Source organism: Schistocerca gregaria, chromosome 1, assembly GCF_023897955.1.
Source record: "Schistocerca gregaria isolate iqSchGreg1 chromosome 1, iqSchGreg1.2, whole genome shotgun sequence".
NCBI lineage: Eukaryota > Metazoa > Arthropoda > Insecta > Orthoptera > Acrididae > Schistocerca > Schistocerca gregaria.
In genome coordinates, this window is record NC_064920.1 from 101,520,338 (window position 1) to 101,546,995 (window position 26,658).

Sequence of the window (26,658 nt, forward strand, 5' to 3'; positions counted from 1 at the left end):
TCGCAAGGGTATCGGTAGTTCTAACGTTAAGTTTTTTTTTTTTTTATTTAAGTCTTTGAGTGCTTTGTCAAATTCTTCACGCACTACACGCAGTAGTACATCCCCCTTCTCATCTTACTGCACGTCCTCTTCCATTTCCGTAATATTGCCCTGAAGTCCACCTCCCTTGTATAGACTCTCTGCATACTCCGTCCATCATTCTGCTTTCCCTTCTTTGCTTAATTTCTCGAAACTCTTGCAGTTCTCTTCCACCATCCAGTTCCAGTGTTTCGCTTAGTTGGGCAAAATTCCTCTGCGCGAATATGGCGTCAAAAGTCCTCCATGTTATCTGCCTCTATCAAAGTTTCATTTGTTAGAGAAATATCACGAGCAGTATGCTCCAAGAGTTGCAGTCGTAATCGATGTTTCACTTCTGTTGGAAGAGGATTCAAATGGAAATGACCAAATACACTTTTCTGCGAGAGAAATTTTTTCAGCGCGTCTTGGTTCAATCGTGCCGTTGAAGTATTCTCATCAGTAGTGTCTGAAGGTCTGATAACACTCCAAATAACGTCTGAACAGTTGTTACGATTATGACGTCTTTCTGGAATGGGAGCAAACGATTTATACTGCCAACGCGCATTACTTCCGTTAGTATGTACGGTTCCCTTAAAATTCTTTCCTGACATCCTTGTTAATCCCCTAATCACAGGATAACATATTCTTGTCATTGTATCTTCTGTCATTTAGGATGTCTAATATGTCGTTTGCAAGCTGGAAATGATTTGCTGCTTCCTCTTCTTCGGGCATCAGGTATGTCATGGCCTTAAGTTGTGTAATTAAATAAACCCTTTGACGTTCCTTGCCCTGGACACCTCATTTGAATCCTATGCAATGCGAGCAGTTTTCTACAACAGATTTATTAAAATTTTTTCTACTTGGAAGAGTCATTCTGTCGTCCAGAAAGTGGTTCGTCATTAAATGATATAAACGTGAAACATCTGAAAACACCAGCTTCGATTATTTTTATACTGCTGATTTGGACAGCAGGAGCTTTTCTCTGATACATGTTTTGTGCCGAGATCACACACTGCCGCAGCAACATTGCAGCCAACATCTTGTACGGAGCTGATGATAGTGTTTAACTGTTCAGCTGTCATATGTGTGTGAAATTCACAGTAGACGGGTTGCTTCCATCCCGAAGACAAACCACGTACCATAACAAACAACAAGTTAGTGTTCGGTCCGACAACACTATCTTCGGCAGAATCTTACCTAACACTGCTGTCTACATTCGTTTCATCGAATGACAGCACACATACACGTTCAACGTTTGGAAATATACATGACAAGGCTTTCATTAGCTATAAAACATATGCAAGCACACCACTAAAGCCTGTGAAAGAGCGTGATGTCCATCTTTTTAGTATTGATAGTCATGAAAGTAGAAAACCGTCCTGATTCTTTAAAAACTATTAACATTTCCTGGATACAGCACGAAGAGTAACTGCTTTACATATGTCCTCTCATTGCAACCTTGCTTGCAAGCTTCTGATACTTCTGCTGATATTTTATTTTATCAACTGAAGCTAAGACGTGACGCATGACGTCGTGGGCGCCATGGCAATTCGGGACTAGGTGGCAAACGGGGTCCCTACAGAGAAGAAATACCATTTTATATTTATTGATACTACCAAATGTTCTACAGAGTTTCAGAGAGAGAATTTGGGAAAGACTGAGAAGAACAGGGGAAACGAATATAACAGAAGACGAATGGGTAATTTTGAGAGATGTAAAATGGAAATGCCATGTGGCTAGGTCCTCCCGTCGGGTAGACCGTTCGTCTGGTGCAAGTGTTTCGAGTTGACGCCACTTCGGCGACTTGTGTGTCGAAGGGGATGAAACGATGATGATAAGAGCAACACAACACCCAGTCCTTGAACGGAGAAAATCTCAGAGTTTTGAGAGGTGAAACAGTGGAGACAGCACAGAATGAAGTAGGTAAACAGACGAGGACAAATAGAAGTCCTTGGGTAACACAAGAGATACTGAATTCAACTGATGGTAGAAGAACATATAAAAATCCAGTAAACAAACCAGGCGAAACGCAATACAAACGTCTAAGAAATGAGTTCGACAGAAAGTGCAAAATGGCTAAGGAGGAACAGCTTGAGGATATATGTAAGGATGCAGAAGCGTGTATCACTAGGGGTAAGATAGATGAGGTCGTCATTTCTTCTAAATTTCGTACCCGCAAATGTGTAAGCGTCAAAGTTCTAGGTTCACGAATCCAGTGGAACGATTTTCCTATCTGTTTCATTTATGTCTTTTATTTTGGCGCAAGCCTCCCCCTATAAATATTACAACTGTGTCCGCCGTACTGACCCACATATGTACGGAAACTACGGTCCATGTGGACGTTCTACTTTAATTTTAATGCTCTTGCAAAAACCGTAAAGCACTGTCAACTGTACCGACCTGTATTCTTCAGCGAAAGGCTAGGAGCCGGATCTTGATCAGGCTGAAATGGACTGACAGTGTACTAGACTGTGATGTTCCGGCTGAAGCAGACTATAAAGTGACGCTGTCGAAATTCTGGGAAAGGGTTCCAGTTATTTCATTTAAGACGTTAACGTTGATTGAAATAACAGAAGTGTGGTATTGTCCAAAGCTCGTGGCTCCTTTGCAAAGTCGATACCACGAATCGCTGTCAGGGAAGGTGACGATGCCTCGCTACGCAGTGGAACGACGAATGAGGGAGGCACCGGCGGCAGCGCACCCTCTCTCGGGTTCGCAGCGCCACCCCCTGAGGCCCGGATACAGGGGAGCAGGCTCATTCCAGTTCTTAATCAAGCAGTTAACGTTAGTGCAAACCTCTGAATTTATCACACGAACTGTCCACCAGGGCCACAGCGACCTTCAATTATATCCCGAAGAAACTGCCTGAATATGAAGTACCTTGGAATGAAATTAGACTGTCATGTACGTAGAACTTTTACAATCAGCATTCCTGTTAATGATTCCAGAACTGGAAACTAAATAAAAACTGTCAGGAAGCTTTTCAATAATGAAACTTGGAAGTGATCCTGATCGAAAGACTTTATTTGCAGTTTCATTAGCTGAAGATGCTATTCATTTATTACACGAATATTTTAGTGTGATCCCAATTATCCATTAAGCCGTTCATTCCCTATAGCGAAACCGGCAAGTGGCTGGTGTCTTCTGTTAGAGACAGCTGTGTTCCAACAGTCGCCATTCTTACCATAAACATCTCTATTTTCTTAATTTCTGTCGGAAGATTCGGCCTACTGATCAGTTTTCCCATCTCTGCCGTAGGAGTATCGGCTTCAGAATTGCTTACATCAGAAAAGTCACTTACGTCACTTTCAAGACTGTGTTTTTCTAGCAATGCTTCTCGTATAACTCCTTCCGTTAGTAAAATGTGCGTGTACGTGCCGTTTTCACGTAAATATACTTCACACTGAGCGATATAACTGTTACCCAATGTTTACTCTAGGGTCATAGTGACCTTTCTCTCAAACTGACTGAACAACAACGTCTCACAACTTTGAACGTCTTTCGTCCACCAGGTCTCACTGAATGCTGAAATTACATTGGTGGCAACGGGCAATGTATGTGCACTGTAGTATGCGTAGTAACAAACAAACAACATAGTCAGGTTGTCTATAGTGCCCGCTTCTAGGGTTAAGGTGACGGCACTGTCTTTGATAGGGCACCAGTCTCTTTCACATCTTACTCCGAACTTTGCCCCTGAACACAGTCTTTCTACTTTCCGGGAAGAGTCTTATGTCTAGCGGCCCGTTAATATTCAAAGGCAGTCGATAACATTTGGCACAATCCTGTAGCAATGGTGTGTACAAAGTTAAGTAAACCTGTTTATCATTCTTCCAGTAAAGTGAACTAATATTTAATATGTGATTGTTCTATTGAGGATCGCAGGAGATGTCACTCTTTTTCATTTCATTTCATTTGTTGCATGTTCTGAGACCTGCTGCCCAGTATTTAAAAACAAATCGTGCATTTTAAAATATTTCATGTCGAAACATAAATTGTTCTAAATTAGAAACAGTTGGCGTTTACAGCAACAAAAAATCCTTGTAATGATAATGAATAACAAAGGGAAATTGAATGAATTAACGGAATATGAGGGTGTTAAATAAAGAGGTTAGTAGTGTGCTGAAATTGGAGTAAGTTTAAAGATGAAAAAGTTAGAGACACCTTTAATATTCCAGTTACTGATGTCCATGAGAGGCAAAAAGTGTGGGTGGTGATTGGGGAGACACCTCGGAAAGACATTGAGCCATGCGCCCACCGATGGTTCTTCTTATTACTAAGCCATGTCCCAATATCTAATGTACTTGTTTTACGTGACTCTAGGTAAGTAACCTGTCACGGCTCGTCTACCAGGTGATTTGATCAAGGAAGTTGTCCGTCCTCTCTATTGTTGCTTATGTCAGTTTCGCTATCTTCCTCTGAAGCGTTTCTCATGTTGATTGTTTGTTGTGTGTTGTGTCTCATGTCTCGTCTGTTTTGTCGATCTTTTATGTACTGAAGGTGCACAACCTCTGAGCTCGAGTCTGCTGTATTGTCGACTTCTTTGCATTGCTGTTTCGCCTCTAATAGCACTGTGCAAGGCCTCGTATGCGTACTCCAGTCGTCCAGACTGAGTGAAGGTGTGAAGTGCTCTAGGGGAACATCTACCTCCAGAAGTGCCACTCACCGAGATGTATGATGTGTAAATGCATTAGGCTAGGCCACACTTATGCAGGAGGTGCACCGTGCCTCTGGTCAGGACGACATTTTTCATTCCTAACCATATCTAGGTGGTGGGGAATAAGAGAGAAACTCTACGTCTCTCATCACTGCCATTCCATTTCCGTTGGCAGTCCTCTGACGGCCAGTTCTTTAAGTGGTGTTTGTCTCTTATTTATTCTCCCTTTACGGTAATTTTCTTGCCCAGGTGTGCCATCTTGAGCCAATACGCTGCGGGCTGATATCTAATGGTGCAGTCTATCCGGTAGATTCTCAAGGCCACACACAGAGCTCCAAGTGAAGTGCTCCGGAGAGATCACAGAACAATCTAGAGCAGGGGTAACCACCCCATCGGGATCGCAATCGATCCGTCGATCTCCATGATTTTATGAGTCGATCTTTCAAAAAATTTGTCCGAAAGCTGTGCAGATGAGTTGACAATGTTATCTTCTGCGCGAATGGTGAATCTTTCCTGCCTTTCTGTAAGTATCGTTGTTTCTTATAGCAGCAAGAGCTTTGTGAACATATTTTGAAAATGGCACATATTATGAGTATTGTTAGAAAATTTTTGAATTCAGTTCGCTCAGTATCACTACAGAGAGGAGAGGTTAAGATGTCATTAGAAGATTTATATAGCCAGTATAGAGACCTGCTATTGCACACCTAAATTCGATTGCTGAAAAGAGGTATGGTCCTAAATAGATTTAGAGAACTTCGGCCAGCAATAAAATCTTTTGTGTCTAGTTGAGTTACGGAGAGACTCGTACTGTTGCAGGCTCATAGACTCACAGACTCATACACTCATGCAGTCATGGACCGCTGCAGGTCCCTCCTCGAGACTGGTGGTCAGCAGAATATTTGATTAAAAGTGAAGAGTATTTGAACAGTCTTGACCCATCCTTGTTTTGGTGCAGAATGGGTTTTTGTCACATACGCTACAAGTCGACGGCTCGATTGTGAACTAATCAACCATTGGATATCGTGGTGTCTTTCCTAATGCGTCGATGCTATGCATGCTCCTGGCCCCTTTACTAAGAGACACCATGAGGGGACCGCCTCGACGTTTCGGCAACGGAAGTCTCTCAACAGCAGGCCGCCCTGACGAAACTCCGCTCAGCTATCTGGCTTGACCTACTTCTCTGGCTATTTGAGTTAACCGAGAAAGCTGGAGCTACATTATACCAGTTTAAGAAACAACGGCTTGTTACGCAATGGAATGACTTGTTTATTGTGAGATTTACGTCTCAGGATACATATGACAGTGCAACATGGAAACAAGTGGAGTCCCCTCTAAAGTAGGATGGTATCTGAGAACAGAAATAAATTACATAAGCTTCATTCTCAAATTTTATTGGAGATGAAACATTAACATTAAATCCCTCATATTTATTTCAAAATGTGGGTAACGTGTATCCATAGCTACTCGGTTTTTCAGTCGATGCTCATAATTTTTGCTGTGTCTGGGACCCCAATCGACGTAAAATCTTCATTATTAACCTCTGGGTCACACTATGTTACCCAAATCAGGTAACTATTTAGAAAACCAATAAATGAACAATATGGTGCCTTCATTTTATTTGTAAAATTTTGACTCATATTTACGGAAACATATATCAACAGTGCAAGTCACCTTTACCAGACGCGTTCTAATCCCAGTGTATAACAAATGGGAGTTGACGTTGAAATCTGGTTTCGCAGGACAGAGCGGATCAGGTTGTGGAAAGGGGCCCAAATCAGTTGCTGCTAGTTGCACAAACATACAAATTTTATTTGCTACAAATACTTAATCACACATGCCCTTAAAAGAATTCAGAAACAATACAGCTGAAGGTCAGAACACAAGTTATTAAAATTGCGTTAAGGAATTAACACGGCTGAAGGCCATAGTTACAAGATAGAAGAACTGAGGGCTTAAGGCCTGGATAACAAGAACGCCAGTAAGAAAATTTTTAAAAAAGGTTTTAAAATAAAGACTTTTCAAATTGTTATTTAATTAGGCTTAAGGCCTTATCTTAAAATATTTCACATAAGGTTCAGCTGAAGGCCATATACTGGACACCAAAACAAACTAAATTAATACACGGCTGGAAGTCTCACTCAGAACTTGAGGCTAAGGAAAATCATAATCCCAAATAACAGAACAGTGGTGCTCAGAAGTGTTCCAAGGGTCGGCCTGGGGAGGAAACTCTAACAATAGATTTGGTGACACAGGCAGCCAAACGTAGCACTAAATAATCGAGTGGCAGCAAGACCTAGGGATGGCTGTAGAACCAACCAAGAGCCTAATGCAATGGCACCACAACCGAAAATGTCAGCGAGGACAAAGATCGCAGCTGCACTACGTTTTGAAAATTGGCGTCTAAACACAATCAAGATACAATAACCACAAAAAAAAAAGGAAACCAACTAAACTCCGTGCCGGACAGCATCAACATGGTGAGGAAAACACATTGCCGGCAGGTAAGCGGAATGTCAATAGCCACAAGCAGAAGATACCGCTGGTGCACTTCACTAATAAGTTACAATCATCTCAATAGTCAAACAACATACAGGAAGACGACCGCAAAATTTGCCGACTCCAGCACACCATACATTGCTGCTTGTGGGAATGGCCCAGGAAGCAGCAGTGAACGAAGAGATGTCACAGCAGGTGAGGTTTCATAACATGTTAACTGATTACTCAACTGCAGAATCCAAGTTCGGTGGGCAATGAGCCTTGCAGCTCTCACAGGTAGTGCCTCACAACTCTGACCGCGCATGCACACTGCCAGCGGCCCCGGCCTGACCACACACTCCAGAAACTTCATCGCGGCTCTGTCCCAACCGACCGACTGCCTACTCCAGTACACAGACAGCGTTCATAACTGCTCAGTGGAAATCTCAGAAGCTACACACAGTTCCATGTAACACTTGCACCAAGAACTCTGACAATCCTAACCCAATCACCGTGGAACAACAAGGAGAAATGACAAGCGGACACACTCAAGTTTCCGTAAGCGGTTGGAGACCAAATACATGTCGTCTGATGATACGACCGAATGAACGACCAACCAAGGTCGTCTGCACTCAAATTATGTGTGTCGGTAACGGTCGGGCGAGTCTTGGCTCTCCGGAGGTCACTGCAGCTTCAACCCGACTCAACTCGATGTCCGTTCGGAACTCGGAGGCACGGCGAACCGGACACACTGGCTCGGACCCCACCACGCAGAGGGAACTCTTGCCCGTGGGTGACGACATTGCCGCACGAGGAAGGAACCGACCCTCGTCAGGCGAGATGACCAACTGACGAGGCTCAGAAACGGCCATCTTAGACGACCGACTGAACGACCATCCAACGGTAGTTCGCGGTCCAGTCTCCAGTGTCGCCTCAGTCGGCGAGTACTGACTGCCCGCTCCGTCCCGACTCAACTCCAGACACACGACGGCCCGGAAATACTAACGGTCGCTCCAGAGATAGTACGGCAGTGCACTTATCGATAAGCGCTGCTGTTGCCACTCGAGGGCAAGCAAACCAGCAACTTCGTGACGCGAAAAAAATTGAATAAGAAAGAGGCGACAGAACCATAAAAACTAGATGACGGGCAATAAACTGCATTACCGCTAGCCGCCCACCGCTCAGACGTGTTTCGACTGTATGTTTTGTATGTAATCTGCTAGTCCAAATTCCCAGTCGTTTTGCAAGTAGTCCTACTTTTTGTTTGTGGTGTGAACGAATCTGTAACTGTGCCCGTCTCTGCGTCTGAAAGCACTGTCCTGAGGTTTCCGCGGCGTTGGCCGAAAGCACGTGCATCCGGGCCTTTACTGCCATTCGCATGTAAATGTGTACTGTGGGCCCTGGAAGAACTTCTTGTCTGGGCGTCAATAGCTACGGGCGGTCTCGTCCAGCGCCAAACCCCTGCATGACAAGCAGACCATTTACATACCAAAGCAGGCTTCAGTCGCGGCCACACGTATACGGAGGATCTCTTCAAAAGATTCTGAATTGATGGAAAATCTCTCTCCGGCTCTTGGTAATACAGCGTGCTCTCAAACATTTTTTCTCGCTACTCTTACGAAAGGAATTTTTGATTTGACTGCTGTATCGTTGGTCAACCTCGTATTAAAATAATGAATGACTGAACCCACCATAATTTTTTGTCTACTGTCACTTCAAAACAGCGTCAACAACAAATCTCCCATTATCGTAATAAAGAAGTATGTTTTAACCTTATAGCATTGAAAATCAGTAGATCTTACTTTTATTTTTTTATACTAGAGAAACTCTTCGATGTCTATAATTTCAGCCAGTGGCGGCGCTAGGTGAAAACTGAACGTTGGAAACGAATCAGTTTTGCGAACACCCTTTCACTTTCCAATCAGAAATAAAATGTTAAATTAAATGAGCTGAGTTATTCACTAAGTGTAATTATATACAAAATTTATCATTATAATATACAAGGATGAAAAAATTACATAATACAAACACGCATTAAAATAAACGAAACTGCCGGCTTTCAGCCTCACTGCATTTTTTTTTTTTTAAGATTACGTCCTAGATAACGTCAGCCGTTATTTCTGCCTTAATTGATAGTACTGACAACTCATTTAGTCTTTCTTGGAAAATCTTGCTTCTTGAGTATGACTTAAATAATTTTAACGTTGAGAAACTTGTCTCGGCAGAAGGTGTACTGACGAGAACTGTGAGAATGCCGGCCGGAGTGGCCGTGCGGTTCTAGGCGCCACAGTCTGGAACCGAGCGACCGCTACGGTCGCAGGTTCACATCCTGCCTCGGGCATGGATGTGTGTGATGTCCTTGGGTTAGTAGCGTTTAAGTAGTTCTAAGTTCTAGGCGACTGATGACCTCAGAAGTTAAGTAGCATAGTGCTCAGAGCCATTTGAACCATTTGAACTGTGAGCAATATTCTGATTGTTATTTAAAGATCTGGCTATACTTCTTCCAAGATATTTTCTATTATGTACTGAATAAGTTGTTTTGCATGTGGGTTGGATATTTAAAGGTGGAGTTCCTCGAAAGGCAGCAAGTCGCTATTTTCGCCTTCTCCAATTATTGCACCTAAATCATTACAATGTTTGTGAACGTCGTCCTCGGATAACAATTTCAAATCAATCATACCGTAAATAAAAGCAAATCGTTCTAAACATTCGTTGAGCGCTTTGAATCGACATTTCGTTCAGACTATTACATAGTCTATTATTGGTTTTAAAACAGCTAACACTGTACTGAATTTCATCCATAGTGGATGCTGTCGAACTCCGTGACTTTTCCTTTATAGGGTGTAGAAAAATATCGGCTACCAGTCACAGTTTATTGTGACTGGTAGCGGATATTTTTCTACACCCTGACTCTGTACTGCATTTTAACAGTTTGTAAAGGTTCATGAATTTGTTCATAAGTGATCGTTCATTTTTTTGTGCTACATTAAAAAAAACAACCTGAGAATCAATTTCGTACCCAGCTTCCGAAAAGCTTGTTTCAAATCCTGTCTTACGGAATTCTTGAATCCAGTCAGTCATTTGAACCGATTGCCATAGTTTACTTATATTGTTGACACGTCGTAAAATCTCATACCACGCGTCTATTGCAAACAGTAAACTCAAAATTTAACATTTCCTTCAAGAATGGTTCACAGTAGCTAAGAGTTTCGGAATCGTCATTTCTATTTCTCAGGCCACTCATACTTTCAATAACATCATCAAATTACAAAAATATCACTTTCACAGCTCCGATTCCACATTCCCATCGTGTTTCAAAAAGAGGTTTCAATGTCAGTTTCGATCTAGTTTTTATCAGATCCCAACGTTTGTTTGATTTTGTAAAAAGCACATTAACTTTACTGATGAAGACGAAAACGTTTTGGCTCGAATCCATGGTACAATCGAACATGAAAGTATAATATTTTCCTTTTTTGACTCTGTTTATAATTTCGTTGATGACAGAGTTGGTCATTAATGTAATGGACGTCGTGCCTCAGATAATGCTGAGAATGCTACGGTCGCAGGTTCGAATCCTGCCTCGGGCATGGATGTGTGTGATGTCCTTAGGTTAGTTAGGTTTAAGTAATTCTAAGTTCTAGGGGACTAATGACCACAGCAGTTGAGTCCCATAGTGCTCAGAGCCATTTGAGCCAATGCTGAAAAAGTTGCTTTCCGTTAATACGTTGCAAGTGTTCTCTTAATGTTATATCATTCTTTTTAAACATTTAAATGGGTCTATAAAATTTCCACTATTTCCGCTATCGTTTAGATTAAGGGATTCGAAATTTCCTCTAAACGCCAGATTGTGTGAAGCTAAGTAATTTGTAATGCCGATAAATCTTTCAGGCAAGTTTTGTGATTCCCTAATCAGTCTTTCCTTCTCCTTATCTATTTTTTTTCTAATTTGATTCCTTTACAGAATTCCATTCATGTAATCATGCACTCCATGTGTTCTTGTCTTCGTTCATGCCTTTGCAATACCGTACCCAGATTCTTCCAGATTGTCTCGCTGTCAGAGTGTAAATTAATATAGTTTGTGTGAAAGTGTGTGTAGCGATATAACAACTGGACACCAAAACGGAGGCAGACAGATGGACACTAACGAAAAAAGCCGTCCACACTGTCGCAAGCCAGCACCCAGCATTATGCTAGAAAAAATGATGTAACTTCCAGAAACTATCTGAAGATGAACCTGAACAGTTTCGAAAACCGATTCATGGAAAAAATATAATTATTCAAAAAAAAGTGACTTGTTGCAGTTTTATATAACTTATTTACAGGTAATGTTTTGATTGTAAAACATCTCTAGATGTTAGTCGGGCCGATACAGCTGCGGCTGCGTTACATTCAGCAGAGTAACCCCAAACATGGTAGGTGGTAAATGAAACGTAATCTCCACGTTGATCGACAGTCCACTGCCTTGTAATTTCAAACGTGTAGCTCTCATAAGCTTTCCTTGCTCATAGCAATTACAAACCACCTCTATGCTATCGTATACTGATCACAGCCTATGCAAACCTGCTCTCTGAAATCAGGCTTTGGTTCCATCGCCACTTTTTGTCATGGAGGTCCACGTAGAGGTCGGGCATTTAATCACCACCCAAGTCTAAAATTGATGAAGCACACCCTCAGTCATCACCACGTGTCGATCCCTATTACCTGACAGTATATTACTTAGTAAACCCAGTAAACATCGGTGACTGTGTAACACTTCGTATTGAAGACTGGAAAACAGAACCCCTCCTTCCAACTGAGGAATTGCATATGCCACAAACCCATTGTCGGAATATTTTCTCCTAGTATGTATCTATGAGACGTGTGCTGGCATTCGTATATAGGCACCGCATGGAATCTCTGCTTGTGTCCTGTAGATTGTAACCGGTGTACCGCTGATGATTTGCTGTAACACTCGCACCCTCACATTGTCGATGGGAGACAGAAATTGCTACGTCATTGCATACTACAGGCTCTCTGCCGACGAGTCTCCAAGAGACTAATGCACCCCTCAGGAAATGCCTCACCATTAGATGGGTTGCTGCGCTGTTGCATATGCATTGAGGAAAATCTTGGAGTCATTCTGCTCGTGTATGTCTATGATACTAGCGCTGGTATTCGGCTACGGTCACAGCATGTAACATCTTCTGGGTGTCCAGAAGCTTATAACTAAGGTACTGCTACTGGTTAAATGTAACCCTCGCACCCCCACATTGCTGATGGGACAGAGAAATCCCTTCGTCATTGCATAATACAGGCTCTCTACCGGCTTCTCTGCCAGGCACTAACGCTTCTCTCAGCAGTTACATCTCCATCGGATGGGTGCTGTACTACATAAGCATTGAGGACATTGTCTCAGCCATTCTGCTAGTGTATATCTATGATACAGGCAATGACATTTGCCAACTGGCACCGTATGGAACCTCTCCTGTGAGTACAGCAGCTTGTAATCGATTAAACGTCACCGAACGAATCCTCACATTGACAATGGGACACAGAAATTTCTTCGTCATTGCATACTAAACCCTCCCTGCCGACGTATCTAAAAGAGACTATTGCCGCTCTAATAACTTGTCTCGTAATAAGATGAGTGCTGGGCTACTGCATGAGTCTCAAGGACAATGTCTGAGTCATTCTGCTAGTGTACTACTGTGATACCGGGGCGGCTACGGTCACCACATGGAACCACTCCCGTGAGTCCAGTAGCTTGTAACTGATGCACGGCTGCCCCTTTACTGTAACCCTCGCACCGTCACACTGGCGATGCGGCACCGAAATAGCCCCGCGTTTGCATAAACAGGCCTCCTGCCGACGTTCCTCCAATACACTAATGCTGCCCTCAAGAGTTTTCTCGCCATTAGGCTGGCGCTGGGATTTTGCATAAGCCACGAGGACGTTATCGGAGTCATTGTGCTAGTGTATATCTATGATGCTCATCACATAGACCCTCTCCTGGGAGTCCAGTAGCTTCTAACCAATGCACCACTGACCATTTACTGTAAATCTCGCACCCTCACATTTTCGATGCGACAACGAAATTGCCTTGCTAGTGCATACTACAAGCCATTTGCCGACGTCTCTCCAAGAGTCTAATGCTGCCCTCAAACGATGTCTCGCCAGTAGGCGTGTGTTTGGCTATCGCATATGCCTCGAGGAGATTGGCGGAGTATTTTTCTACTGTACACCCATTATAATCGCGCAATTACGGTCAGAGAATGGAAATACTCCCGGGAGTCCAAGAGCTTGTAACCGATGCACCGCAGTCTATTTACTGTAACCCTCCTTCGTCACATTGACAATGTGGCGCAGAAATATCTTCCAGCTTGCATACTACAGGAACTCTGCTGACGTCTCCCCAATAGACTAATGACGCCCTCAGTTGTTCCCTCACAATTAGGCGGGTGCTGGGTTATTCCATAAGCCTCGAGGACATTGTAGTAGTTTATTTACATATATGATACTGGCGCTCCTGCAGTCACCACATGAAAGCTCTCCTGTGCGTCCAGTAGTTTGCAAGCGTTGCTTCGCTGCCTGTTTACTGTAACCCTCGCACCCTCACATTGGCAATGTGACACAGAAATTGCTTCGCGATTGCATACTACAGACTCCCTGCTGACACCTCTTCAATTGACTAAAGCCGCCCTCAGGCGGGTGCAGTACTATTGAAATGGCCTCGAGGACACTGTCGGAATCACTCTGCTAGTATACATCTGTGATTCTAAGGGGCTACGGTCACCATTTGGATCCTTGCTTGTGAGTCCAGCAATATCCAACAAATGCATAAGTGCCGTTTACTGTAACCATCGCTCCCTCACATTGACCATGCAGCACAGGAAATCTGAGACCTTAGCTTTTCCCGGCGAATAGAATGTTCAAATAATATACGGGGTTGGTGCCGGGTGACGTCCTCGACCACCGCCGATATTTTGGCAGGAGCACACCCTGCCATTCTCAAGGCACAGCTGCAAGGAGAGAGCAATGTGCAAGGGAATTTAATACCATTGGAGAAAAAAGAAGATAAGACACACAGAACAAGTAACCGCAAAGTCAACACACAACCAAAGATAACCACCATCAGAAATAATAACACGTGAGGAAGCCCTAATTCTGTACCGCTGTATTTTCATGAGAGACCCGGCTTCCAAACAACATTTAGACAAAATCCACCATCTCTGTTTATAAGGTTGCTTTATAGTTTGATTTCACCAGCTTCCTTAATGACTCTATCCCAATAGTTGGACGTACAAGCCAGAATCTCCGTGTTGCTGTATTCCACAGGATGGTCGGTGTCAAAGCAATGTTCTGCAATAGCAGATTTGCTCGGCTGTTGTAAGCGTGTATGATGTTTACGTTCAATACACCGGTCTTTCATACTCCTGATTGTCTGACCAATATATGACATGCCACAACTGCAAGGAATACAATAGACACCAGCCTTACGCAAACCAAGATCATCTAGTACGCACGCCAACAGGTCCTTATCTTAGAAGGTGGCCGATAAACACATTTCGCATAATATTTCCGCAAAATACGGCCAATCCTGTTTGAAATGCTTCCTACGTTAGGCAAAAAGGCCGTAGACTTACGTGCCACTTCGTTGCTATCGTGACTCACCCGTTGCACAGAAGGCCGATAGCGCAACGCACGTTCGATATGCCTCTCACTATAACAATTCTGACGAAAGGTGACTTCGGAATGTGATAGCTCAGCTGCCAAACTTTCAGGGTCTGAGATAACTTGGGCCCTGTGAACGAAGGTACAAAGTTCTCCTGCACTCCCAGTCAACACACGACAGACTTCCCTCCTAATCTCTTCCGCAGCCTCGGAAGGTAGTTCACAAACAGCCTGTTCAATAGAACTAATAAAATCAACGATTGGCAAACTGGGGCCCGTCCACGCAAGTGTAACATTACAGCAGCTGAAACGGCTGCTTTACGTTCACTCAGAATGGATCCTGATATTGTTATTTTATCTGCCGACAAGGGGAAAACCACGGTTTCGTTGAACAAGCACGATTACATTAAAAAGATGCAGTGTCTGATTTCTGATTCGGCGTATCGCAAAATTGATGCCGACCCTACTACGAGTGTTGAGAGAAAGACTAATAACCTCCTGAAGGAAAGTTCTTTGCCATAGGAGACTATCAAGAGTCTTAATTCTTACTATGCTGTACCACCTAGATTATATGGCCTCCTTAAGGTCCATAAAGGGGCTGTCCCGTTGAGTCCTATTGTTCCTAATATTGGTGCTCCGACATATCGTGTAGCTAAACATCTTGATAGTTTGTTGAGCCCTCTAGTAGGTGGGTTCAACACCACATTAAGAACTCTGCAGATTTCTTATGTCAATTGCAGGGATTGCAATTATGTTGTGTGACGAGGGCCTACCGTCGGATAGACCATTCGCCTGGAGAAAGTCTTCCGATTTGACGCCACTTCGACGACTTGCGCGTCAATGGGGATGAAATGATGATGATTAGGACAACACAACACCCAGTCCCTGAGCGGAGAAAACCTCCGACCCAGCCGGGAATAGAAGCCGGGCCCTTTGCATTGACAGTCAGTCGCGCTGACCACTCAGCAACCGGAGGCGGACAGGGATTGCAATTGAAAGACTATGATATTTTAGTCAGTTTTAACGTGGTTTCTCGTTTCTATGGCGTTTCTCTCCCTGATTTGTTACAGCTAATTTAGGTTAAGTTTGGTGTCGTGTTAAAAAATTTATTTCGACTTTTGCTGACTTCCACTTACTTTTTATTCAGTGGTCAGTACTACGAACAGACTGATGGAGTTGCAATGGGAAGCCCGTTGTCACCTATTGTGGCAAACTTGTTTATGGAGGACTTTGAGGAACGTGCATTGGAGTCAGCCACCTTGAAACCTGCGTGTTTTTTCAGGTATGTAGACGATACTTTTGTTGTTTGGCCTCATGTTACTGAAAATTTAAACCGGTTTTTGGAACACCTGAATTCAGTCCATCCAAATGTTCAGTTTACTATGGAGGTGGGAAAGAATGGATGCCTTCCGTTCCTTGATGTTTTGGTCAGAGGGAAGACTGATGGTACGCTGGGACACTCTGTTTATAGGAAGCCTATTCACACTGACTTGTATCTGCGAGCTGATAGTTGTCACCATCCAGCATAGTGTGAAGGAGTACTTCGTATCTTGGTTCACAGGGCCCTGAAAGTTTGGCAGCTGAGCTATCACATCTCGAAGTCACCTTTCGTCAGAACTGTTATAGTGAGAGGCATGTCAAACGTGCGTTGCGCCATCAGCTTTCTGTGCAACGGGTAAGTGACGATAGCAACGAAGCGGCACGTAAGTCTACGGCCTTTTTGCCTTACGCAGGTAGCATTTCTAACAGGATTGGCCGTATTTTACGGAAATATGATGTGAAATGTGTTTCTCGACCACCTTATAGGATAAGGCCCTGTTGGCGTGCGTACTAGATGATCTTGGTATGCGTAAGGCTGGTGTCTATTGTATTCCTTGCAGTTGTGGCATGTCATGTATTGGTCAGACAATCAGGACTGTGTAAGACCGGTGTATTGAACATAAGCGCCACACACGCTTATAGCCGGCCGAAGTGGTCGAGTAGTTCTAGGTGCGACAGTCTGGAACCGCGCGACCGCTACAGTCGCAGGTTCGAATCCTGCCTCGGGCATGGATGTGTGTGACGTCCTTAGGTTAGTTAGGTTTAAGTAGTTCTAAGTTCTAAGGGGTTGATGAGTTCAGAAGTTAATTCCCATAGTGTTCAGAGACATTTGAACAATTTTGAAAACGCCTACAACAGCCGAGCACATTTGCTATTTCAGAACATTGCCTTGACACCGGTCATCCAATGGAATACAACAACATGGAGATCCTGGCTTGGAAGTCCAACTATTGGGATACTGTCATTAAGGAAGCTGTTGAAATCAAACTATCAAGCAATCTTATAAACAGAGATGGTGGATTTTGTCTAAATGCTTCTTGGAATCCGTGTCTCATATCAAACTACGGAGGTACAGAATTAGGGCTACCTCACCTGTTGTTATTTCCGATGTAGGTTATCGTTGGTTGTGTGTTGACACTGTAGTTATTTATTCTATGTGTGGTATCTTCCTTGTTTGTCCTCTGTGAACCGAGGTATTAGATTCCCTTGCATATTCCTTCCTCCTTGCAGTTGTGCCTTGAGAATGGCAGGGTGTGCTCCTGCCGAAATATCGGCGGCGGTCGACGGCGTCACTCGGCAGAAAACCCGTAAATTATTTTAATACACAGGAAATTGCTTCGCGATTGCATACTACAGGTTGCACGCCCATTTCTCTTCAAGAGACTGATGTGGAAATCAGGAGGTGTCTCATCATTAGTTGGGGACTAGCCTGTTGCTTAAGCCTCGAGAACATTATCGGAGTCATTCTGCTAGTGTAAATCTATGATATTGGCGCGCCTATGGTCACCCCATGGAACGTCTCCTGTGAGTCCAGTAAATGCAACCAAGGAACCGCTGCCCGTTTATTGTAACCATCGCACCCTAACACTGACAATGTGAAACAGAAGTTGCTTCGGGACTGTATACTACTCTTTGCCTACTTCTCTCTATGAGAATAAAGCCATCCTCAGGAGCTAACTGGACATTGGGCGGATGATGGGCTGTTACTCAAGTGCTGAGGACATTTTCTGAGTCATTCTGCTAGTGTACAACAATGACATCGGCGTGGATACGGTCACCGCATGGAACGTCTCCTGGGAGTCCAGTATCTTGTAACCGATGCAGCTTAGTCCGCTTACTGTAAGCCTTGACCTTCTCATGGACACATGTGACATAGAAATACCTTCGTGTTTACATACTACAGGTTCCCTACTGCCGTCTTCCCAACAGACTCTTCCGCACTCAGAAGTTCTTTCATCATTAGGCACGTGCACGCCTATTGCACAAGCCTGGAGTATGTTGTTGGAGTCATTCTGCTAGAATAGGTCTATGATTCTGGAGCGGTTACGGTTACTGAATATATCATCTCAAGCTTGTAACCGATGCACCACAGCTCATTTATTGTGTCATTCGCACCCTTACGTTGACGAAGTGACACAGAAATTTCTTCGCGATTGTATGCTATAGGGTGACGTCCCTCAAAGACTATAATTCCACGCTCAACAGTTCTCTGGCCATCAGATGGGTAATGGGCAATTGCGCAAGCCACGAGGACATTGTCAGAGTCATTCTGAAAGTGTACATTTTTGGCGCAGATACAGTCATCAGATGATATCTGTGGTGTGCGTACTGTAAGACCTTCGGTACACACACCATCAGGTTATTTGACTTGTCGCTCTAACGAAGTAGGCGAGTGTCAGCAATATGTCTTGCGGTCTTATCGTGGCGTGTTTATCTTCTGCCGTTAGGTCAGACGATAGAAATGCCACTTGCACGCTTAGAGTAGCAGATTCACGGTGACCAAATTTAAGCAGAACTCGATTAATTTTCACACACATTTATTAAAATAATAAAAATCATAGATATTAGGGAACTTGATTCTGGATGCTGTTTAGAATTGACAATCTGAAGCTCCTTTGGTCTTGGTACGTTAATGCTATTCTCACATATTTCTGATATTTGACAAAGTGTCTATACATTTCTCTTTATGGCTATGTATAGGAATATGATAATCTTCTTAGGCACAGACTGAAACTTGACTATAGACTGGTACAGACTGGTGCAGACAAATGCAGACTGACTAATCGAAGGTCTGTACACTCGTTATAATACCTCGCGCATTCAGGTATCACTGCGCAAGTGAGATGCGAGAGGAGAAAACGTTCTACGTCTGCAGGGATAACATTGGCCGCGTTAGATATTAATACATGGATCGTTGGAAGCAGAATTTGGTCCGTCTCTAAGATAGCGCCATCTCGTGGTGCGGAGATGGACAAGAGCTGCGCCTGCGCTATTGTGCTTAGCGGGCCGCGCTCTAGTCGGAAAGTTGTGCACGCGCTGACTACGGGGAACTATGTACACAACAGAATATCTCTGGGAATCCAGTAGCTTGCATCCTATGCAAAGCTGCCCGTTTATTGTAACCCTCACACTGTCGATGCGACACGGAAACTGCTTCATGATTGCATGCCACACGCTCTCTGCCGACATCTCTTCATGAGTATAAAGCCACACCCAGGAGTTGTCGAGCCGTCACACGAGTGCTGGGCTATTGCATAAGCCTCGAGGACATTGTCGGAGTCAGTTTGCTATTTTACATAGTAATAGCGAGGCAAGGGTCACCTCAAGGACTATCTTCCGGTAGTCGAACTGCTTCTGAGGATGAACCCCAGTCCCTTTAGTGTAATAAGTCGCACCTTCACATTGCGACACAAAAATTGCTTCGCGATTGCATACTACAGGCACCCTGCCGACGTCTCTCCAAGCGAATAACGCTGCCCTCAGTTGTCTCGCCATTAGGCTGGTGCTGGGCTGTTGCGTAAGCCTCAAGGACATCGTCAGAGTCATTCCGCTAGTGGGCATCAATCATATTCTCGCCTGTATTCATGGAACACGACCTTGGGGTCCAGTAAGTTGTAACTGGTGCACTGCAACCTGTATACTGTAATCCTCACACTCTCACGTTCACGATGTGTCACTGTAATTGCTTCACGAATGCATACTACAAGCACCCAGCCGAGTTGTCTCGCCATTAGCAGGAACCGGTCTATTCCATAATACTCGTGGACACTCTCGGAGTCATTCTGCTGGTGTACATCTGTGATACTGGCACGGCTGCCGTCACCACACGGAATCACGCCTGCGTGGCCTGTACCTACTAACTGATCCATCGATGCCCGTGTACTATAACCCCTGCACCCTCACACTGATGATATGACACAGAAATTGCTTCGAAACGCGTACTACAAGCTCCCTGAAGAGACTAATGACGCCCTACGTGTCGCTATACAGCTGGGAGCTGGGTTACAGCATAAGCTTCGATGACGTGATCGGAGTCATTCGGCTACTGTACGTCTATGATACTTACACGGCTACAGAAACCGCATGGAAACACTCTGGAACTACCGGACTTTGTAACTGATGCGCCGCCGCCTACTTACTGCAAGCCTCGCACCCTGTGAAACAGATATTGCAGCGCGACTGAAAGTTACAGGCTACATGCCGACTTATCTCCAAAAGGCTAGTGCCGCCCTCGTTAGTTGCCTCGCCATTAGTCGGATGCTGGTATATTGCATAAGCGTCACGGACATTGCCAAAGTCATTCTGCTACTGTAGATCTACGACACTGGCGTGTCTACAGCCACTCATTGAACTACTCCTGGGAGTCCAGTAGCTTGTATCTGATGCACTACTGTCCAGTTGCTGTTAACCTAGCACTCTCACATTGAGGATGCGACACAGAAGTTTCATAGCGATTGAAAACTACTGGCCCCATGATGACTTCTCTTCAAGAGGCTAATCCGCTATGGTCGCCACATGGAACCTCTCCTAGGTAGTCCAGTAACGTGTGTACGATGCACCACTGTCAATTTACTGTATACCTCGCACCCTCACACCACAGAAATTGCTTCACGACTGAGAACTACAGGCTCCATGCCGACTTCTCTCCAAGAGACCTCTCCTGCCGGCCGCGGTGACCGAGCGGTTCTGGCATTGATGTGTGTGATGTCCTTAGGTTAGTTAGGTTTTTAAGTAGTTCTACGTTCTATGGGACTGATGACCTCAGATGTCAAGTCCCATAGTGCTAAGGCCATTTGCAGCATTTTTCGATCTCTCCTGGGAGTCCAGTAGCTGATACCCGATATACCACTGCCCGTTTACTGCAAACCTCGTACCCTTACAGTGACGATTCTACACAGAAATTGCGTCGCCACTGAATACTACACTTTCCATGCCGACTTCCATCCAAGAGACGGCAACCTCTACAGGGAGTCAAGTATTTTTATCCTATTCACCACTGCCCATTTCCTGTAAGCCTCACACACATACATTGATGATGCGACACAGAAATTGCATCTCGAATGAATACTACAGGCTATATTCCGGCTTCTCTCCAAGACACTACCGCGGCTACTGTCAGGGATTCGAACCTCCAATGGGGGTCCAGTAGCTTGTGTCCGATTCACAACTACCCGTTTACTTTAACCCTCGCACCCTTACATTCACGATGCGACACTGAAATTGCATCGCGACTGAAATTTGCAGGCTGTATGCCATCTTCTCTACAAGAGAGTAACTTTACTATCGTCACCACATGGAGCCTCTACTGTTAGTCCAGTAGCGCATATCTGATGCACAACAGCTTGCTCAGTGTAACCCTCGCACCAAAACGCTGACGAGAGACAGAAATTGTATCGTGATTGATAACTTTAGGTTCCATGCCGACTTCGCTCCAAGAGACTATCACGGCTACTGTCACCATAAGGAACCACTCCTGGGAGTACTGTAGCTTGCATCCGATGCATCACAGACCGTTTACTGTATCCCTCATACTCTCACGTTAGGTGACACAGTAAATGCTACCCGATTGCATACTACAGGCTCCCTACCGACGTCTCACCGACAAACTAAGCCTCCCACAGGATGTACATTGTCGGGGTCTTTCTGCTAGTGTACATCTGTGATACTGGCGGGGCAACAGTTACAATTTGACCCTCCCTTTTGAGACCAGTAGCTTGTAGCCAATGCGCCGCTGCCTGTTTACTGTAACCCTCGCACCCTACAATGACTACGTTACATAGAAATTGCTTCACGACTGTATACTACAGGTTCCCTACCGAGGTGGCTCTAAGAGACTAATTCCTTCCTCTGTAGTTGACTCGCCATTACGAGGGTGCTGGGCTATTGCATAAGCCTCGCGGACACTACCTGAGGCATTCTGCTAGCGTACATCTATGATACTGGTGCGGCTACTGTCACCACACGGAAACGCTTCTGGAAGCCCAGGAGCTTGTAATCGATGAGCCACTGTACGTTTACTGTAGACCTCGCACACTCATATTGACGATGCTAGACAGAAATTGCTTCACGATTGGTTGCTACAAACTCCCTAGCGACTTGTCTTCAAGATAGTAATGCCGTCGGCAGCAGTTTTCTCTTCATCGGCAGGCGCTGTGCTACTGAATGACTCTCAAGGTCTTATTCAGAGTCAGTCTGTTAGTGTACATGCATGATACTTGCGCCTCTACAGTCACTTGTTGGAACCTCTCGTGGGAATCCAGTAGCTTCTAACAATTGTACTGCAGCCTGTTTGCCGGAACCCTGGCACATTCACATTGACTAAGTGCGACAGAAATTGCCTTATAACTGCATTCTACAGCCTTACTGCTAACGTCTCTCCAAGAGAGGAATACCGCCCTCAGAAGTTGCTTCGCAATTAGGCGGGCGCTGTTACATGGCATAAGCGACAAGGCATTGTCGGAGTCATTGTGCTAATGTACATCTATGATACTTCCGCAGCTTCGGTCACCACAAGGACTCTCTCCTTAAGTCCAGTAGCTGTCCGTTTACTGTAACCCTCGCACCTTCATATTCACTATGTGTCACGGAATGAGTGGAATACAGTAAATAATTTGGTCAGAAAATGAAATACAGAATTTCCGTACACACAAATTGACTGAGAAAAGCCGTAAACGTTATCATAATAACGCCTCGTTCTTCTGGACAACATTCAAGAAAGATCTGGTGGTAATAGAAAATAAAACCCTCCACTTGTTTGCTAAGGAAATATAGTTACAGGAGATAAAGGAAGAGCTGACTTATTTAGGACTGTATTGAAGAACACCAGTTAGCGTTCCACAGGTAAATGTTCTGTTTCTTTACATAAGAATACAGTCAATTAACAAATCAGTCCTTTGTTAAATGCTGAAACACAACTGTATCAATATCAAGCGGTGTTACTGACTAAAGATCGGCAGATTATAGAAGCAATAAACAACGGTAAAAATAACGCTCTAGGTATCAAACGGTATGACTCGTAAAATCGTCAGACTAGCACCACAGGAACTAATGAAATCTCTTAGATATTTATTCTAGGCACTCATTAACAACAAAAATTCCAGCACAGTGAAAGGCAGCCAAGGTTGCTTTAATTCTAAAACCAGGAAAACCGTGTAGTGGTAATTTTGTTACCTGTTACTGGAAAACATTTTAGCGCATAATACTTGCCAGAATCCGAAAATTTGCCGATAAAGAAAAAAATTAATTTAATGTATATAAGCCGGTATTAGAAACGGGCACTCCACCGTCAAGCCTATGTTGAGAATATCTAGATGCAGCTCCGAGGCTCAAAATTTTAGAGACTGTGCGTTGACATCAGCGCTTGACATCGAAAGCAGCTTTGATAATGTCTGGCGTGATGGATTATAACATAAACGGACGAATATGGGGTTCCCTAAAAATTCGTCAAGCTAATAGCTAGTAGTCTAAATGACAGGCCAACCACAGTGTGTATAAACGGCAATAAATCAACATTACTTATCTCATATGCCGGATATCCCCAAGGAGTAATTTTATCCTCTTTAGTATTTCCATTATATACTGCCAACATTACACTTCCAGTGGAATGGAATGCTGATGACACTGCGTGTTGGTGCCATGTACCAACAAGTCAAAGCCTGAACATACTATCTACAGGTTATATTGAGAAACTAGAATCCTGACTTGTTCGGTGGAGGATGAGACCAAGTGCCAATAAAAGCCATCTTATAATACGCCATCATAAAAATCTTACTCAATTTCAACTGTAGGATACAGGAAATTTAAGAGTGCCCTTTGAGGAAATGAAGAACTACCGATAAAAGCAGCATACTATCTTGGAATAACCTTCGATAGAACTTCGACTTACATAGAGGAAAACATGGAATTTGTTGTGGTTGGCAGGAGAGCCAACACCGTATTGCTAAAGAAGGCCGAAAGGCACGCGTTTAGCTCACGCAGGCTGGCGTGAGGTCTGGAACAGGACAAGGAAATTAGAATTTAGAAACAACGGACGTAGCTGGTGGAATACTTAACTTTAATCCATTAATGATGCACGTCGCTCGTGACAGTACATGATTCACAATATCAATGGTAACTGAATATGGCGTCTTGCTAGGTCGTAGCAAATAACGTAGCTGAAGGCTGTGCTAACCATCGTCTCGGCAAATGAGAGCGTATTTTGTCAGTGAACCATCGCTAGCAAAGTCGGCTGTACATCTGCGACGAGTGCTAGGAAGTCTCTCTAGGCCTGCCGTTTGGCGGCGCTCGGTCTGCAATTACTGATAGTGGTGACACGCGGGTCCGACGTATACTACCGGACCGCGGCCGATTTAAAGGCTACCACCTAACAAGTGTGGTGTCTGGCGGTGACACCACAGAATTAATGCTGAAAGTTCGCAGAAAACTTGGACTATTAACACTCACCGCAGGGAGATTACTCGGTGCACATATATCTACACGCATAGCAGTTTCATTAGAGCTGTTATGGAATTAACTGCATCTGTCTGGATGACATCAATTGCCAATACTTCTATGATCTTCACTACTGAAAGCGTGACAACATAGCTGCCAGAATTGTATCCAGCACTAGTAGGAGAGTTTTGTATCCGTTATCCAACACCCAGCCACTAGAATATAGATTTATAATTTTGTCAGCTAACTTTGGGATATCACGAGTATCACTGAAAACGGTACTATTTAAACAACAATCGTCAGATTAAATTTCTTATAAGTACTCAAGTCCGCCATGTGTCATAACAAGTGCGACTGAAATAAAATAGCCAGGATCTTTCGAGGGAATCATAGACGAACAGGAGATCCTGCAACATCTAAAAGAGCCTCAAGACTAACTAAAAACAACAGCGACTGGGCTTTCAGGGGCGGTTTTCCCTCAGTTTTAAGGCATATGCCACGGTAACACATATCCCTCCTCACGAAAATCAATATAAAAAATTAAGCAATAAATGTAAATAGAATAATATGCGAGAACCCAAATTTAAATAAAAAAGAGTCACCACTTCGGAAAATATAACCTTTGGTCCAAACGAACTCAAATATTGTTCGAAAATAGGCCCGCCAACCCCATCGTAGATAGAATGATAGCTGAAAAATAAATAAATAATTTTGGTCCTAAAAGTGGTGAAGTGCTCACATGCCGAAGTATCGGCAGCTGTCGAAGATTTAGCAGTCAGTATTCGTGTAAGTTGTTTCAACAGCTTTTACGTCGGGAGGAACACAAGTTTCTCACATTTCTGCGGTGTTCATGTTCGTAAAGGCTTCTTATGTCTTAGTTATGCTTTGTGTATTGAATTCTACCACCGCTAGCGACTGTGTCAACACGAGGACTCTAACAAGCTGAGTTGGTAGCGCAAACAGCTTGACCTCTCTGGCCGGTGGCAGGTCACATCCTAGTGAAGTGCTGCAGACAACTACGCGCTGGAGAAATGGAATGTCTGACTGCTGGACTGTGACAGGTCATGTAAAGCAGGCCTGTGCATCTGAGCCGGTATGCTTTCAAGGGCTCTTTGCACGGTAATTAAGGGAATGGCTCCCACTCAAAATCCCGGCCGTCAGTGCCTCCTGCTCCTCAGCGGTATGTTCTCCAGCAGTGGCAGCGTTTGTGAGATCACAAGGGGGAAGGCCATGAAATTATAGCCGTATCCAATTTACGTAAGAGCAGTTGCATTCTGGTTAAGACAGACTCCACGGTACAATTTGCTGGCACAACTTCAACTATTTAATTACATTAAGTCCTACACTGACGTCCCGTATAGACGACGCACTGCTAAGCATCCCTAGCGTAGGAGAACCAATGAAACATTTGAAAGCAAATGAATCACCAGCTTCAGATGGAATCAAAGTTGGAATTTATAGACAGTACTCTACGGAACTGGCCCCTTACCTAACCGGCATTCATCGAAAAATCTATCGCCCAGCACAGTATCCCAAATGACTGGAAAAAGCGCAGGTGACTCTAGTAATTAAAAAAGGTAACTTTGGTTTGATGCACGTTCCTTCAGTTCAGATATATTAACGATTCATGAGACTGAGAAGCTTATTTCCACGAATCGGCATGGTTTCAGAAAGCATCGCCCTTGTGAAACTCAGCTTCCCTTTCTCTCGCATTCGCGAGGACGACGGTTCAATCCCGCGTCCGGCCATCCTGATTTAGGTTTTCCGTGATTTCCCTAAATCGCTCCAGGCAAATGCCGGGATGGTTCCTTTCAAAGGGCACTGTCGACTTCCTTCCCCGTCCTTCCCTAATCCCTAATCCGATGAGAGCGATGAACTCGCTGTCTGGTCTCCTTCCCCAAAACACCCCTCCCCCCAACACCCCTTTTTCTCACGACCCATGGATAAGGCGCAACTGATTCCATATTTCTAGATTCCAGAAAGCATTTGACATGGTGCCCCATTTAAGGCTGTTGACGAAGTTATGAACATATGGAATAAGTTCATACATATGTGAGAGGCCCGAAGACTTC